At 40.6% G+C, this 14,828-nt stretch overlaps 1 long non-coding RNA gene across 1 annotated transcript; it reads left to right on the top strand.

Moving 5' to 3' along the window:
- The first annotated feature begins 309 nt into the window (after window positions 1-309).
- LOC140914780 (uncharacterized) lies at window positions 310-6,235 on the top strand. Its single transcript, XR_012159990.1, has 3 exons — window positions 310-380; window positions 3,419-3,543; window positions 6,201-6,235. It is a non-coding gene; the product is annotated as an uncharacterized LOC140914780 (long non-coding RNA).
- The last annotated feature ends 8,593 nt before the right edge of the window (window positions 6,236-14,828 follow it).

Genomic DNA, 14,828 nt, shown 5'->3' with positions numbered 1-14,828 from the left:
GCACAGTGAACTAAGGAGTGCTAACTTGTTCTGTACCCAAAGACTGCAGCAGGAGGCTGATGACTAGTAGAGGAAATGGGAGGCTGGGTGTCTCAAAAGGGAGATACTTTTCTGTCAGATATAGGGAAACTATTTTTGGGGGTGTGTAAAATTTGGTTCTTTAAACAAATGGAACTTCTCTTTCTGGGAGAACTCAGAGGTGTAGATCCTTGGTTGATATAAGATGTGTCATAACTCCATTGATTTCATTTAGGGTCTCAGAATTGGCAGGGAACTGTTCTTCATGGGAGCGGTATTTTGGGTTGAAGAGATCTGCTCTTTGAGCCGGATTCTCACTTTACCTCACCAGCTTCAATGAATCTGGCCAAGCATATGTGCAGGTGGGTGAAAGGGTGGCAATAGTATAGAGAATTATTTTTTGCAAGAATGTCTCTGTTTCAAATTTTGGGGTGCTGCTATTTGTATGAAAATTGGGGGAGGAGTCTTTCATGGAGAAGGTGGCCTCAGAGGCTCAAACTATGGAGGATATCCTCTGTTCATGGAAAAAGTAGTGGTCCTCCATTAGCATTCTCCCTTCCACTTTGTTATCCTGCTATGTGGGTAGGGCTAACAGGCTCTTAATGGGAACTAGGCACTTAACTTACAGTTAGGTCTGGAAATCTCCCCCCTAATGAATTCAGTGGGAGCTATGGATGCTCAGCAAATAGAAAATCAGATGGTTTCTAATTTGGTGTCTAAATAGGCAGCTAGAGATCCAGAATTGAAAGGTTTGCATGGTTATGTCAAGTTAAAAAAGGTAGTTTATGGCATTTAGGGAGACGTACAAGGAGACAGCTTTAAATAGATGGCATTTCAGATGTTTCCCGCCCTTCTCACTATCACTGTCATGAATATGGGTCATATTTTATGATCGTTTTCTTGTTGCAATCTTTCTCACTTGAAAGAAATATCATAGTTACTCTGCCCACTGTAAACTGTGGTAGATAGTGAGATCATGCTATATTATTAAACTTTTTAGCTCTCTGAATATCATTTCCTGGTCACTCCTTTTCTTCCTCTTAATTGACCCTGTGAAGAGGGAGGATCAAGCAAGCAAACTATAGAACTTTGTCTTTCACAGAATGCACAAGAATATTAACCACACTTCTCTTGTAACCAGAGCAAAAAATAGGAGCTTGAGTTACTTCGTGGGATGATGATTTTAGTGAGAAGTGGGAAATGGTACACACCACTCATTCCTGTTACAGCCTCACGAATGGATGCCCAGTAGTCTTGCTTCCTTCTCCTCAAATGCTGTAGCAGTTGACTAATGTCAGTGTGACTTGGTGCCATCCAATTGGCTCAGCAGAGCATTCTTCTAGTTCTCATGATTAGTTCTCACTTCCCATCATGTGCAAATCATGAAATTATCAGCAAAGTATTTGCTTGCATATGATGATTTTACATTAGGTTTCCTTCCGTTATGTTCTATGAAGTAGGCATAAAGCTACTGGATCGCTTAAGCAATATGTGTGAAGTTCATATCAGTATTTTGATCTCTCTCTGTAATATGTTAGGACAACAGATTTATTTTGTTAAATTAACTATATTATATAGGCTTTTTAAAAAAGTAAGATGCTTGTAGCAGATGGTTTACTGAAAACTATCAAGTTTTGTGACATCCGTTCTTTCTAGAACTCATTGTAATACTAAGATATATTTTCTATTTCTTCTGCACCCATGTTTTTGCATTCATAGCAAAAAGGTAGAACACTGAATTATTCTGTCATAATGGTCATATGTACTAGAGTTGTTTGGGAATTTTCTGTTCCTACAAAAAAGTAAGTAAGTAAGTTTCCACAAAATCAAAATTTTCCAAAGGAAAGTTTCAATCTTGCTGAATATTTTTATTATTATTATTCATCAGAAAAATCTAAAATATTTAGTTTCAGGTTAGTTTGACCCAAATTGAAACATTTTGGTTTGTTGAACTGAACTGAAATATTTTGTTTTGAGTTAGCTGGATATTAAACTGCATCTGCCTGAGCTACCACAGTGCTTCATGGTAGTTGCTGTGCGGGTACTTCGTGCTTTTGTTCTCTCCTACGAGCCAGGCTCCTTCTCTGGGCTCCATTTCCCATGATACAGTGCGGCTTCCCCTCTGAACAACCGATGTAATGCATTATGGGAGTCACATGGCTACAGTGCATCATGGGAGATGAAGACTGGCCAGGGAGCCCAACCCTTAGGAAGAAATAAAGGCATGTGACACCTGAACTACAATTCTCATGAGGCATGATGGCACCATAGGTAGAATGTGGGACTGACTCCAGATAGAACATACTGATTTGGCTCAATACCCTGGAATGAAACATATGGATTTAGGTATGTTGAAACATTTTATTTTGACAGAAACTGTTGAAACAAAACATGCAACGCCTGTAAAACAAAATTTTTGGGAACTTTTCATTTAGCTACATAGAACTTTATTCTAATAATTTCCAGAGAGACACACCTTGGAAGGCTAAAATGTTACACATCAGACAGATATACTCATTTTAAGTGAATACGGCAGAATATTTGTGAAAATTATTTGCAGAAACCTGATTCTAAGAGTTATGCTCATGAACTGGGGAATCAGAAACAGGCCATGTGATCTACACGTTTTTACTGAAATCAGCTGAAATTTCTGTTATCAATGAACTGTTTGTAAACAGGTCGTTAATTATATTTGTGAAGATTATTTAGCAAACAATTTTAAATAACAAATGCATTCAAGAAAATCATGCTCTGTTCATAGGCAATTGGTGAACGGAAAAAGAGGTTACTCTAATAAGTAGTTAATTACTTCTTTGCCCGTCTTTAGCCCACAGATACACATATGCAACTGCTGCACATTTCAGTGGGAATTTCACTGTGTGCTTACATGAGGAAAGAGTTTGGCCTCATGGGCTTGATCCTGCATAGACTGCCATACCCCAAACTCCCATTAAGTCAATCGAAATTTTCAATGCACAAAAAATTCAGGACTGAGCTCTGATAGGGGGGGATTTTCAAAAGCACTCTACGTTACCTAACTGTATTGACTTCAGTGAGAGCAGAATTAGGCCAATGCTAAGTGCGTTTGAAAACCCCACCTTAAGTGTATGAACCTTTATTAAAACTGTTAAATTCTCTGGATACAATGGGTCTGATCCTCGGCTGGTGTAAATTGTCATAAAAGTCTATGGAGTTGCACTGATTTATACCTGCTCTGGGGTGCTAAGAGCCATTGAACCAAACTGTAAACCCTGTATATGATGGGAACCACTTCAAGATGGGGTGCGGTAGCACCCCTAGTTTCAGCACCTATGCACCTATTGAGGATCTGACTACTTTTCTTGCCTTTGGAGAGACACAGTAGGGACCTGACAGTGTTACCCTTACTCTCATTGCTCAGCATTTACTCACCTGACCAATCCTACTGAAGACAGAGGCCTGAGATGAGGGGAGTTTCACAAGGACAGTTCATCTTGCAAGATTTCTACCACTTGGGGCTGAAATATCACAATACCAGCTCACTAGGTATGTCTGAAGGTGAACTTAAACTTAGACCTGATTCAGTCTTTAACTCAGCCCTATCCCAAACCTAATCAGAAGCATGATCCAAACACCACTTCCTCAGCCCCTCTTTAGTATAACTATGTACTGATGGCAGATCCAGCACAGAGGGGCTGACTGAGTGCTTGATTTAGAAATTTACTGTTTTGTAAGAGGTACTTGTGTGAACATCAGCGTAAGACACAGAATACCAGTCCCCTAAATATAGTACAGTTTTGTCTGAGTCATATCATTTTCACTGTGTGGGAGGGGTGTGAAGACATCCCACAGAATGGAGAAACACCGTCTTAATGTCTGTGGTTCCTTTGCCCAGTGAGATGAATTTTTTTCTAAAGTCAGAATACAGCAGAAGTAGTAAAGGTATGTTAATTGTAAGTAGACTCTAATTCTGTTGCAGCTTTCAGTGCAGGAAGTAGGCGTAGTGTTCACCATCCACTTCAAAAGCTGAAGTCAAGCCGGTCTGAAATGTATATGATGCTTGGCCAAATACTGAACTCTTTATACAGGAGGCGATATAGACATAGCTAAACATCCAATGTGAATTTGAAAGAACACTTTATTGCAAAGTTTTCCCCAGGTTTATCAATGTAACTGAAACTCATTTTGAGAGTACAAAAATGTCTTTCATTAACAGCTACCCTTGTGTTCAGTTTATCTATTTTATTGTAATATAGTTCTGCTAACGCTACATGTTTGGAATTGGTGGTCAAAAGCTATTTCTTTGGGCATGTTCCTATAATATTGCATGGCTGAAATCTCAGTCCCATTGGAGACAATGGAAGTTTTGCCATTGTCTTCAGTGGGGCCAGAATTTCATCTAAGTTTTTAAATAATTAGAGATGGGCCCAACTGACAAAGTTTGGTTTGGATTTGACCTTCTCTAGAGTTTGAAGGAGATATTTGGTGTTCTAAAAAGTAACATCTGTCTTTCTAACAACTGGATTTTGTTTTTACTCATTAGCCTTACTCTTTGAATGCAGTCAGTTTCAAAGCTAGTTCACATTATTTTGACATGAATGAACCTTGGCAACTACAATGGGAGATTTGAGATAAGGATTTGAGAAATGGGCTCCCAACAAACAAAATTTCCTCTTTTTTTAAAACACTCTCTGAGATCTAAGATCACTTTGCTTTGTCTAAGGAGAATTTAACTTGCTCTCAATAAAAATGAGGCCTACCTCCACCTCAGTACTCTTGAGCGGAGTGGGCATATTCCACATCAGCTAGAGCTAAAACATGTCTTTCTTGTAAAATATGCTTTTGATGTCAGCCACGGCAAAATGTGTAGAAAAGTCAGGGACTGATACTACAGCCCTTAAGCACATGAATCATCAGTCATTTGTCTCAGTAGGCTACTCACATAAGTAAGAGCTGCAGGATCAGGCATTTTGTGTTTAGTGCAGATGAGAGATGTGTTTAGTGCAAATGAGAGATTATCTTTGCTACCAGAGATAATCTAGTGAAATCAAAAGCTTGCTAAATGTAATGGAATGCCAAATGTAACCCAGCTCTCCTCTTGGTTCCCGTTCTGGCCTTTAATTGCCAGGAAAGATTAGGCCTGTAAACACAACATTATATCCATGGCAACTTGCAAGTCAGTGTTTAACTTTGAAGCACATTAAAAGGTGTATTTTAAAAAACACTTTTACATTTTACAGCTTAGAATAGCAATTATGATTTCTAAGTCAGGTATTTCCAGGCAGTTATTGACTGGCTGGGGTAAGGGCTTGACGCAAAACTCATTCTTTCAACACCTTGTCATTGCTAGGAAATTCTCATATGTATTATTTCTTAAATATAGCCAGTGTTTCCCATAGCAATACTGATCTGACTAGAAAAATATGGCAGGATCTAATCCAACCTAGAGGCATAGCCTGGGCAATACGCACATATCAGATTATAGCAAGAACTGTTCCACCAGTATCCATGACCCACGTGGGCTCTAGGGTCCTGCACAGGATGCAGTGTTCTTCTGCTAAGTCATCCTGATGTGAGGTTCTTGAACCCTACAGGAAGGTCCAATTTAATAACTGTTGAGTCATACTAACAGATGGCTCTTGTTAGCTACCACCAGGATGTAAAGGGCAGCAGTTGGAGTGTCTAGCTCTGGGTAGGCTGAACTAGGGTCTGGGACACAAGTTTACCAGGGAAAATCGTAGGAACAGCCAAACTTGGGGAGAAAGCTTAGAGTTGTTTGTTTTCTGAGTTACCAATAAAGCCAACTCCAGAAAATGATGATTCTCAATTATATTCACTGTATTCTGTCTAGAGTCATGTGGGCATTACATTTGCTTACGTGGTTCAAAATTGAAAGATTTGTCTGTTTAGGGATGCATATTGTGCTCATCACTGTTGTTTATGAATGCTGTTCTAAATTCAGTGGCGTAGTCAGTCATAAGCATGGAAATGAGGCTGTTCTTCCGCTAGGTTTGGCTGCTCGTGTAGAGGTCCTTGAAGATCAGGAATGAAGCCTCGAAGTTGCCCCTCTTTAATGGAGCGGTGGAGTGAAGGAAGAAGTGCACTGCTGTGATATACTCTCAATGCTCTGTTTCTCTGCCTAAACAAGTAGCTGCATTCTGAACCAATTAGAGCTCTCTGAATGTCAGTTTTTTCATTTCTAGGTACAGAGCAATGATTCAGCCTGGAGATTATGAATGGATAGTGGATCACTATGACTACCTGTGAATCCAACAGGGTGAGTGATGATGGAAGAGTATTTTTTTTGTAGCCACAGCTATCTATATCCTGAAGCAATGTGGAGACAGTGGACTGGCTGGATGATCTGAGGACAGATGGTCATGATAGAGGGCACTGTTATGATGGAGACAAGCCCTTTGAAGTGTATACCTATTCCTTTCAGCCTGTCCCAGTTACTCTTTCTCAAGGTGCTGCTATTTGAGTGATTTGGAGAGCTGGGAAATGATACAAGACATGCTTGATGTAAAGGGTTTTGTCACCCATGTATAGCTGACATTTGAGGCCATTTCATCTTACACTCTCCCCTAGCAGCTTCATGTGGATGTTAACCAAGGTAGAAGAAAGGATGGATCCCTACAGTGTCCCATAGGAGACAGCTCTAAGAAGTAGTTGCTCATGATAGCATTCTGGATTTGGCCTAAGGAAAAGGACTGGAGCTATCTTAGTCTATCCCTTTAATTCCTGCTACATCCCTAATGTGGGATAGTAGCTTTTCAATATGAATGGCATCAGAAGTTGTGGAGATATCCAGCAGTATGAGTGTGGATCCATACCCCTCTTCCAAGGACAAGTGGAGGTCACTTATCAGCATAACCTGAAACCTGACTTGGCTAGTTCCCTCTGATACCAGCAGTGGACATAGTGACCTGGAGGGGAGAGTCTAATGTGAAGCAGAGGGACTAACGCAGAAGTTGTATAATATCATTTTCCCTGTGTGAAAACGTGGAAATTCAGCTACTATGATGTCACTCTTTCTTGGTAGTGCTGTGCTCCTTTACCTGATGAGGAATAGATAGGGTGAGATCTAGAAGGGGCTTGGCCTCTTTTATTTACTGGAGGATGGGTTCAGTATCTCCAGCTGCTCTGCTTCTAGACTGTTCCCTTGCTGGTGAGGGTCTAGAGAGTATGTAACAGGGCCAGATCAGAAGAGATCCCTTGGAGCCTGATGCTGTAGTCATTATGCACACACAGCTTCCGTTGACTTTGGTGGAACTTGTGCTCCTAAGTAACTCGGGTGCTTTTGAAATTTCCACCCTTTAAGCTTAATAGCTTAAAGTTAGGCACCTATTTTTTTGGGAGGGTGGGGGTGGGGAAAAAGACCTTATTTATGAGAAGTGACTCGAAAGATCTGTGCCAGATATCTTCTTGTGAAACTCCGTTGGGTAAACATCCCTGTTGTGTTATGATGCCCCAATAGGTGGAGCTTTGGTATGTTATGGGGACATTCACTCCTGCACAGAGGGCCAGCTCAAGCTTGTTTAATATTTAAGCTCTGAGAATGTATTGATTTTGTGCTAGCCCTTTGCAAAGCAGTGAATTTCACCCTTAGAGCTCAGGAATGCAAAATTTCTTCTTGTGACAGTTTGATCGTCTCATTAGGCCTGATTGCACGGATCTTCCCACTTTGATGGTGAAAGGTGAAGGGAGTGGGGAGGTGGCTGGTGTCGAAATGGTGTAATGACCTTCACTATAGAGAGCAGTAGTAGCAGTAAATACAAAAGGGATTCTTTGCTGAGGCTGCTGGTCACACACTGATCCAGCATCTTCCTGGCTCTCTAGCTCACAGACTGATGAACACAATTTCTGTTAAACAGTGTTGCCACACCGGGTCTCTTCTACAGTCTTCCTCTGATTGTGAAACACTCTGTTGTGGGTCTGCTGAGGCGTGCTACCAGAAAGGCTCTTGGTGCTTGTGTGGAGGGACAGGAACTCAAAGTGGATGACCTTGATGTCTGATGGATCTCCCATGATCTGAGAGGACCTCAGGCCCAGACCAGCAGTATTTGGGGGGCCTTCTGTTTGTTCTGGTGGAAGAAACTCTGAGGGGAATCTCATGGGGTTTTCCTCCCTGCACTCCAAGTGCCTTCTGGTAGTTTGCTCTGTGGTGGCTGGCCCCATTGAGAGGCTGTTTATACAGTAGAGAACCTACAGTATATTATCTTGAATTTATTGGTGATGACTATCAATATTTAACTGTGAGTGTCAGAGGTAACAGCTAGAATAACCTTTAGGCTGTTTACTCAAAACAGTAACATGTCAGCCTCCAGCTTCCTGAGAGGGGCCATCATTTGGCAAGGACTAAGAAGAGCAAGTATCTTGATATGGAAATTAATGTGGGAGTGAGCATGATTGAAAACACATAGCATTGTGTAGAAGGTAATATTAATATATCTCTAACCTTTATACTACATATATGGAAGTAATATCAATCTGCATATTTGTACAAAATTTGAGAATTCAGCAAGGTGGGGGTGGGGAGGAAGTGTTTTGTTTTATCTAAAAAAACAAAAACAGACAAACAACAGAAAACCCTTTTGGGCAACCCTGATGTATTTGATTGGAGTAAAACTCTTCCTGAAGTGTTAGGCTCTGAAAATTTGTGCTGCATGTCACTCCAAAGGTAATTTTTCTAAGCTTTGTAGTGCGGTTTTATATTTAATCTATGACCCTCTACTTCACTAGATACTTAGGTCAAGATTTTTAAAAAGAGGTTAGACTTCTAAATTCCTGTCTAGGTTTCCAAAAACATTTCCCATTGAAGTCAATGGGAGCTGCTCGATGCCCAGCACTTCTGAAAACCAGGACACTAACTTAGGAGCATTATGTTAAGCTCTTATTTAAAAAAAAAAACTTGTCCCTAAGTGATCACTATATTCATAATTGAAGGCAGACTAATTCATGGTTTAGTTGTAGATTTGTTGAAATTTTGTAAATGTACAAGAATAAATAAAATTAGAACTCTTTAATTTCTAAAATCTAACATGTATTTACCTGTATTTACCTCCTTTCTAGTTAAGAAGTTGCCCTTGTTTTATTTACCTGTCTGTACATGAAGTTCAAAATAGCAGCAGAGACCAGTCCATTTTATGTACTTACTGGAGAATTCTTTAATTTGTTGGCACAAGGCTTCATTCCTAGAAGGGTTTAATAAAATACCTCACCTGATATGTATGTCACAAGCAAAGGAAAAAGTTTAAAATGTAGTGTTATTCCCTGCAAGATAGACAGATTTTGTGTACTCTACCTAATAGACTGGTGCAGCTTCATTGAAAAAAAAAATGCTTGTTGACTTTTGAAAGTGTTTCTTCTGTAACTTTGGAGTCATTTTGATCTGTCATGTACATGTGTATTGTGACATCTTAAAAAAAAAAAGGGGGGGGGGAAGAAAAGTACATTTGTAATTAGAGCTGGTTGGAAATTATTTCCCTTCCATGTGGAAAATTTAAAATGTTCATGAACAGATATGAACGGAAACCCCTTCTCATCAGAAAGGTCATGGCCATGCCCTATGAGAGATGTCAATGGAGTACTTCGTGTGCCTAGTCCTCTTTATGGGCTGTGTTCCGTGGTTGGACTACACGTTCTAGGGTGCACCATGGTCTCCCCTGTCATTCATCAGGGGAAGCCCTAGCTGTAGTACATTACAGAAAATGAAACCCAGCGGCGGAGCATAGCTCAGAGAGGAAAAGGGGGGTCGGAGACACCTGAATTACAGCTCTTGTGGGGTATCACAGCAACATTTTTCACATACAATTTTTAGCTTTTTGGCTAAAAACATTTTGGTTTTCAGGAGGTTTGGTTTTTCAAAAAGCGAAGTCAATATTTTCCACAGAAAGCAGACGCGGGGAAGGGGTGTGTAAAAAAACAAAACAAAACATTTTTATTGAAAGCCCAATTTTTCATAGAAAAACAGTTCAACCTATTTCAGCCAGACTGATTTGTAATCCATTGCATTTTAGTAATTCCAGAACAGGCTTTACAGTTTTCGATATGCATTTTTTTAGTTGACGAACAGTGTCCTATGTAGGCACAATTACTACATAAATGGCACACTCCTGAGAAGCCACTTGTTATGAAACCATGATTCTTCAGCTCCAAAAACCCGGGTCTCTAATTATTGAGCAAAAGGAGAACTACTTGAGCTGACTGCAGTAGCAGGGCCTTGTCCTCTCTATAGGGCCAATCACCAAAGTGCAACATCAGTCACTCTCTCTCTCACACACACACAACCCTCCCTGCTCATGAAGAGGGGAGGAGTGTACCAAAATTGAGTGAGTGGAGTTGCGACTGGTGCACGGGGGTCACAATGCCACTCAAGTTTGGATTGTTGCAAAGCCACCACCCTGAGATGAAGGCCCTGTGTAAGTGCACCAAGTGTACCTTGGTTAATCTGGGCCTGCTCCTTGGGAGCTGTCGGTTTTGTCTGGAAAGGCCATGCACCGCTGTAGCGCACTATAAACCAATTTTTTATGTGGATCATTATCCATTGGAACTAAACTAAGGGTAAAATTTTCAAAAGCAAGCCTAAATCCCATTTCAGAAGTGAGTCTAGAGCCTATTTCCCATTAACTTTCCATGAGACTTAGACTCCTAAGTCACTTAAGCACTTCTGAAAATTTTACCCTGAGACCAAACATTTGCCAACTGGTGGTAATCCTTGATCAGTCATGATTGGATTGCACACAGATCCTAAACCCCATGCACACGGTGAAAAGCCATGCACACAAGAATTTGCACAGAAGCACAAAAATTTGCACAGAAGAAATTTTTTGCGCACACGGCCTGTCAAAAATTTGCACAGAAGACATTTTTTGCGCACACAGCCTGTCAAAAATTTGTACAGAAGAAATTTTTTGTGCACACGGCCTGTCAAAAATTAGAGGGAACATTGGTTACATGTGTGCTGCAGTGTATTGCTGGAGTGGGGCTTTTAACAGCACTCATTTTGTTCCTCAGACTGCCCTAAAGATACGTTTTCTGTATTCTGAAATGATGTGGCAGAAAGCAAAAAAGAATCCTCTGACTCATTAGGAAATAAACACAGGCATAATTACCATCTCCATTTCAGTCCATTCAATCTATTCTCCAGTCATGGGAAAATGTTCATGAAAAAGTTGATGTCTGGCTCTGTGATGCTTCTGAGAGAAGCTAGTTTTATAAAAAAAAATTGCAGAAGAAAAAACCAAGCCTGACTCTATATGTTACGTTAGACAAAATGGATGAAATTTATGACACCCTACTCATCAAATTCTGACCTTGATTTGACCCCACTGGCTTTTTACTGTTTGTTCCAAAGATTTGGTGCCACTTTTCCTCGGTGGGGCACTTCATTTTGAGAGTTAGATAGAGATCAATAGTCACAGCTTGAAATTGGCATCTTTGGAGGAAAAATATGTTGTGTGTCAGAACCGTAGATTTGATGGTACTTCAGTTAAGAAAATGGTGTACTCTTTCATGATTGTTTTCCATGACAGTATGGGGTGTTATTTCATTCTCCTACTGAGATTCTGACAGTCTCTTGCACTATCTTATCCGTCAAAGAGTTTTCATTCCTATCCTTTCATGCTTGGCTTCTGGAGTGGAACTTTATTTAAGAGGTCCATGAAATTAGAAAGGATGGCCCTGGCACTGGCTACGCTATCAGACTTGGTCACTCAGAAATGAGTCACTTCAGTTCTAGAACTTCCCTGTGGTTCTCAGATCTCCTAAATTGAAATATTAGTTAATCCACTATCCATACAATATAGGATCAGTTGGCAGGGGAAATCTCTTGAGCTTTGGGTAAAACTTATAATCTTCTTCCCCTAGGTGATTCCCGATTGTTTTATTGTGATGTAATGCAGAGAGACTTCCAAAAATGCTATTAAATTTGTTTTTGATGATGATCATTGACAGGGGGAAGCATTTATAAACATTCCTCCTCCTTCCATTACTCATACAGAGACAAAGGCATTTATAAACATTTGGGTTGCATGTTCAGAGACCCTGGTGATGGGGGCCATTGAGTACCCAGATGGCCAGAGATATGGGCCAGTGCTCCTGTATTCCGCAGTCACAGAATTTACTAAGAATTCTCCCCTTGCTGCAGAGTTGTGCTCCAGAGTTTGAGGCTTGGTCTATGTTTAAATGTTATATTGGCATAGCTATGTCAGTCAGGGGTGTGAAACAATACACCCACATATTTATACTGAAACCTGCCCCTCCAGTGTAGACACAGCTATGCTGATGGAAGAGTGCTTCTGTCAATGTAACTAATGTCCTTTGGGAAGGCGGTTTTCCTACAATGATGGAAAAACTTATGTCAGTTTAGGCTGCAGCTACACTACAGGCTATGCCAGCACAGAGTCCAGAGTGTAGGTATAGCCTATGCTCTCATTAAAAAATATTTTTCTAGCCATAATGTTTACAAAGAATACCTTAAAACCATCAAGTATAAGCCAATGCAGAGATGTTTGTCTGAGGAAGACAAACATATGAAGACTATGAAGACTGTACCAGCATAGCTATGTTGGCATAGCTATGTGTCATGTAGATGTAACCTATACTGACAGAAGGAGTTTTTCTGACTGATGTTAGCTGCATTGACAGAAGTGCTCTTCCATCGATTTAGCTGCATTTGAACTGGGGGGCTATGTCTGCATAACTACATTTGTCATGGGTGTAGGTAGGCCAGTATAACTTCCAAGTGTAGATCAAGCCTGAGTCTGCAGGCAGCCTGAAAAAAAATTAGCCGTGAGGCATGTGAGCTGCCTCATTCATCTCAAGTGGGTGTTGACTCTCTGAAACAAAAATATCAACATTATCAATTGTATTACCATTGATCATTTTAGAACATCCAGATACTGCACTTATACCATTATTCTAACCTGCCCTTTTCAACTTCTCAAATAGCAAAAGCCCCAAATGCCCCCTACCCAACTGCCAAAACCTCAAGTTTCTCCCGTCATCCTCAGTATAGTTAAACGTTCTCCATACATAAACTTGCCCATATTCTCAGGGTTTAGCTGATCGCCATATTTGAGGTCGGGAAGGAGTTTTCCTCCATGGCAGATTGGCAGAGGCCCTGGAGGTTTTTCGCCTTCCTCTGTAGCATGGGGCACGGGTCACTTGCTGGAGGATTCTCTGCTCCTTGAAGTCTTTAAACCACAATTTGAGGACTTCAATAGCTCAGACATAGGTGAGAGGTTTTTCGCAGGAGTGGGTGGGTGAGATTCTGTGGCTTGCGTTGTGCAGGAGATCAGGCTAGATGATCATAATGGTCCCTTCTGACCTTAGTATCTATGAATCTGTGTATGTTATACCAATAAAATAAAAACCAGTAGGATCTTATTAAAGGGAATAAGGCAAAATGCCACATTTATTGTGATTACAGAAAGAATCATAGTAAGCAGTTAGTTATAGCTATAACATTCCATTCAATTTCATATTGATTCACACATTCATTCATACACACACACACACTGGTTCTGCAAGGTTGTTATCATAGTTAAAGCCTTAGAGTTGATCGTGCCAAGCCACTGGCCATGTGGCATGGACATGAGGAGGGAGCAGGGTCTTGTCAGATGCTCATCTGATGCTCCTGGAAGTTGGCTTGCAGAATCAGACCCCAAAGTTCTCAGTTTCTAGAGTCCATTTTTATAGGAATTTCTTCCTATGCCAGTCTATGGGAATTGCTTCATCATGCTGTTGCTGAATCAATCAGCAGATGGCACATTCCTGACGGCTCCATGCTGCCAGATGTTATCTTGTTCTTCAGTTCTCCCATCCTTGAGGCTATTGGGTGGATTCCAGTCTGCCCTCCGGGGGGTCCTCTGGTTGTTTCCACTTGACGCCTTCTTCAGCCTATGGACACTGGATTCTTAGGCTCGCACCTCCCTGATCATTCATTTATTATCCACATCAAGCATCCATCCACATACATCCTTTATCTCTATTTTAATCACAATTGTTAACAAAACGAGATAAATACAACAAAAGGGTGGAGAGTCTCTGTGTGCTGTTTCTGTTGTTACAAAGTATTTCTTTGAGAATAGACTCTATCTTAGGATGTACTAACACAATTAGCAGCTTGCAAGTTTCACACAGAGAGGAAGAGAAACAGTAAAACAAAGAGACCAAAAACCAAGAGACCTCTTAATTAGTAATACCTTGGAATTTAAACTATGGGGAATCAAACTCCTTTGTGATTTTAATACAGAACTTCTTTAATATGATCCAACAGGTATAATGGATGGATTTTGTCGGTATTCACTTGTTTTTCAGAGATGCTTCCCCTTTTATATCCTCTGTGTCAGTCAGGATTACAAATTCCTACTCTGCACCAGCATTAGCCTCTGCAGGCTCCAAAATTAAGAATGAAATAGACAAAGTACAAACCATTTTTACACCTCGGGGAACAAACAGTTTAATGTCAGCTCACTTTTTATTGGCTCTTTTCTCCAAGCAGAGGTACTTGTGCTTATCAGAACAGGTAATGCCACATATGTGAGATAGTGGCTTGGGGCCATTACAGGACAATAAACAAAATGGGCCAAATTCTCAGCTGGTGTAAATTAGTGTCACATCATTGAATTCAAGGGAACTATGCCAATTTACACCAAGATTTCACCCTATATTGCTAACAAACAGAGGAAGTAATTTTGTATCAACCAGCCATTGTTTGCATAGCTCAGCTTGAGGCTGATGTCCTGGATGGAGGAGGTTTCTGTGCAGCAAAAGAAAGTGGAGAGAAGCAATAGCAGTCAGAAATGTTAGCCTCTTCCTCTTGTCTT

Source organism: Lepidochelys kempii, chromosome 7, assembly GCF_965140285.1.
Source record: "Lepidochelys kempii isolate rLepKem1 chromosome 7, rLepKem1.hap1, whole genome shotgun sequence".
Taxonomy (NCBI): Eukaryota; Metazoa; Chordata; order Testudines; family Cheloniidae; genus Lepidochelys; species Lepidochelys kempii.
The sequence above is the reverse complement of the archived record's forward strand: the minus strand, read 5'-3'. Positions and strand labels throughout refer to the sequence as shown.